Raw genomic sequence first — 3,747 nt, forward strand, 5'->3', positions numbered from 1 at the left:
CGTTGGTTGCCTATTAATTTTCTGGGTTGTTTCCTTGGCTGTGCAGAAGCTTTTAATCTTTATGAGGTCCCAACAGTTTATTTTTGCTCTTGATTCCCTCAGCAATATCTCTTTATACCCCAGTTTGAATTCTAAAATCAAAGAGACTAACAATACCAAGTGTTGGCAAAGATATGAAGTAGTAGGTAGTGGGAGTAAGAGTACAAATGGATACAACCACTTTATTAAACAGTTTAGAATTATCTAGTAAATTTACAGAACCACATATCCTTGACCCAGATAGATCTTAAGTATAAAACAACAAGTACACCTAAAACAAATATATATAACATCAGAATTTGTAATAGCCCCAAACTAGAAACCTCAAATATCAGTTAATAGTAGAATGGATAAATAAATTGTGGCATATTCATACAAAGCAATCCTATACAATACTAAGCAATAATTGGGACGCCTGTCTGGCTCTCCTTTTAGAGCATGGGACTCTTGATCCCAGGGTCATGAGTTCGAGTCTCATGTTGGGCATGGGCCTACTTAAAATTTTAAAAATACGGTAATTATCACAGAGTAATTTTATAGTCTCATGCAACAACATGAATAAATCTAACAAAAATGATGTTGGAATAAATCAAACATGAAATACATATGGTACCATTTCAAATACAATATAAATTCCAACAAAACTATATTGTGGGGTGCCTGGGTGGCTCTGTCAGTTAAACATCCGACTTTGGCTCAGGACGTGATCTCACAGTTCATGAGTTCAAGCCCTGCTTCGGGCTCTGTACTGACAGCTCAGAGCCTGGAGCCTGCTTCGAATTCTGTGCCTCCCTCTCTCTCTGCTCCTCCCCAGCTTCCTCTCTCCCTCTCTCTCAAAAATAAACATTAAATAATTTTTTAAAAATCTATGTTGTTTAGAAATATATACTGAAATGGTAAAACTACATGCAAAGGAAGTCAAGGAAGTAACTGCCAGAAAACTCAAGAAAGTGCTGAAGTTTAATCAATAGGTAGGGGTTGGGATTGGCAAAAGCTGTGCAGGGCTTCTCAAGTACTGACAATATTCTATTCCTTGATTCTGGTGCAGTTATATGGATGCCCACCCACCTTATGATAATTTTTAAATCTGTATATGTTTTCCAGAATTTTTATATGTAGATTATATTCATGAAAAATAGGTCAGAAATTGAAGTCATGGGCTTTGGGGCCATATTAGCATAGATTCACATTCTACTTTTTGAGGTTTATAGATAGTTGTATCTTCTTATCTTGAAAACAAGGAAATACTATGTATCTCCAAATCTGGTTTTGAGGATTAAATAACTTATGTAAAATTATATAACATCTAACAAGTGCCCAGCCATTGTTAGTTCTTATTTTCTTTTAGTATCCACTAAACCCATGCTATAAAATGAATATAAAAAAATAATAGCAATAGTTGGGCACTTTGGTGGCTCAGTTGGTTCAGAGTCTGACTCTTGGTTTTGGTTCAGATCATGATCAGTTTGTGAGTTCAAGCTCCATATCGGTTTCTGTGCTGACAGCCAGGAGCCTGCTTGGAATTCTCTCTCTCTCTCTGCCCCTCTTCCCACTCACATTCTCTCTCTCTCTCTCATTGTTTCTTTCTCTCTCTCTCATCTCTTTCTCTCTCAAAATAGCTTCATATATACAAACAAAACCCAAATAGAAGATATAGTAGAATTTCTTTGCCCTAAACAATAAAATACTTAAGTTTAAACAACACAAGAAATATCCAATACATATATGAGGAAAATTATAAACCACTTTTGAAAGATTCAAAAGTTAACTTAAATAAATAGATATACCACATTTTCTGATTAAAAGGGTCAACATCATAAAGATGTCAAGTTTATACTATATCATCTCCTGTACTATCAAATCCTTTTTTCTGGGGGTATAACAAGTTGAATAGAAAGTTAGTTTTGAAGAAGAAACAAGCAAGAATCACCTAGAAAACCTGAAAAAGAACAGTAATGAGCAAGTGAGCTAGGCCTACCCGATATTTTATGTAGCTAGGCCTACAAAAAAATACTTATATTTAAGACAATTGGTATTGACTTGTGAGTACACAAACAGAACAATCTCAAGAGCCGAAATCCACAAATAGGCTGAGTTCCATAAAGAAATTAAGACATTGAAGTTTAAGATTTAAGCAGCACCTCAGAAGTTGAGATTGCTGGCTCCTGTGTGGTTCAGTCCATTAAGTGTCCACCAGGCTGAGGTCATGATCTCACAGTTTATGAGTTCAAGCCCTACATCGAGCTCTCTGCCTTCCTCTCTCTCTGCTCCTCCCCAACTCATGTGTGCTCACTCTTTCTCTCTCCCTCTCTCTCTGTCAAAAATAAACTAAAAAAAAAGTTGAGATTGCTTAAGAAAAAAATTTTTGGCATAATTATACATTTATTCATGCTTATAGTGGTACATAGTGCGTATATGTACCTATGTCTCCAGGAAGCCAGGCACAAGCCATTCACTTAACACTAGAAGGCAGAAGCATCCAGAAGACATCATCTCAGATGAACAACTCCCAACAGCTCAAACTGACTTTAAACATCTGGGTATTTCCCCCAAGGGAGTGTGCTGTTCCTGGAGGTACTGCAATACCAGGTTCATGCATTGAAATGGACAAAGGACATTCCTATAACCCTGCTCCAAAATCCATTTACTATATTGTCCTCAGAGGATGTATCAAATATTAAACCGATAAGAACAAATACTACATTTGATCTTAGCCAAAAGGCCAAGAAGTGATTGCTTAAAATTTCTTTTAGTTTTGAAATAATTATAGATTCACAAGAAATTACAAAAATAGTACAGAGAGTTTCCATGAACACTTCATCCAGTTTCTCCAAATGATTACACCTCTTGTAACTCTACTATAATATCAAATCAGGCATTGCTATAGGTACAACGTGTGTGTACACTTCTATGCTATTTTATCTCATGCACATCTCCTACAAAGATTCTTTTTTTTTAAATGTTAGTTATTTTGAGAGAAAGAGTGGGGGAGGAGTAAAGAGAGAGGGAGAGAAAGAATCCCAAGCAGGCTCTGTGATGTCAGTGCAGAGCCCAATAAGTGCCTCGATCGCACAAACTGTGAGATCGTGACCTGAGCCGAAATCAAGAGTCAGAGGCTTAACCGATTAAGGCACCCAGGTGCCACATCATGCAAAGATTCTTGAGGCACTTCAATCAAGACCCACAACTATTCTATCACTATAAATACCTACCTTGTGGGTGACGGGGTGGCTCAGTCAGTTAAGCGTCCAACTTTGGCCCAGGTCGTGATCTCACTATTCGTGAGTTTGAGTTCCGAGTCAGGCTCTGTGCTGACAGCTCAGAGCCTGGAGCCTGCTTCAAATTCTGTGTCTCCTTCTCTTTCTGCCCCTCTCCAGGTTGCACTATGTCTGTCTGTCTGTCTCTCTCTCTCTCTCAAAAATAAACATTAAAAAAATCAAGTATATCCCTTGTACCACTCCTTTATAGGCATACCCACTCCTTTCCCCCACCGACACAACTCTAACCCCTGGCAACCACTAATTCTCCATCTCTACAATTTTTTTTCCTCTGGAAGAATGCTACATAAATGGAATTATACAGTATGTGATCCATTGAAATCATCCTTTTATTACTCCTCATACGTCCCTTGAGATCCAAGCTGTTGCATATATTAATAGTATGTTCCTTTTTATTGTTGAGTAGTATTCCATTATACGAATGTGCCAC

At 37.6% G+C, this 3,747-nt stretch overlaps 1 non-coding gene across 1 annotated transcript; it reads right to left on the reverse strand.

The window, feature by feature from the left end:
• Positions 1 to 2,591: 2,591 nt before the first annotated feature.
• LOC120230883 lies at positions 2,592 to 2,773 on the reverse strand. Its single transcript, XR_005528199.1, has one exon. It is a non-coding gene; the product is annotated as a U2 spliceosomal RNA (small nuclear RNA).
• Positions 2,774 to 3,747: the final 974 nt, after the last annotated feature.

The sequence above is a fragment of the Hyaena hyaena genome, unplaced genomic scaffold, assembly GCF_003009895.1.
Source record: "Hyaena hyaena isolate Hyena2069 unplaced genomic scaffold, ASM300989v1 scaffold_49, whole genome shotgun sequence".
Classification (NCBI taxonomy): Eukaryota; Metazoa; Chordata; class Mammalia; order Carnivora; family Hyaenidae; genus Hyaena; species Hyaena hyaena.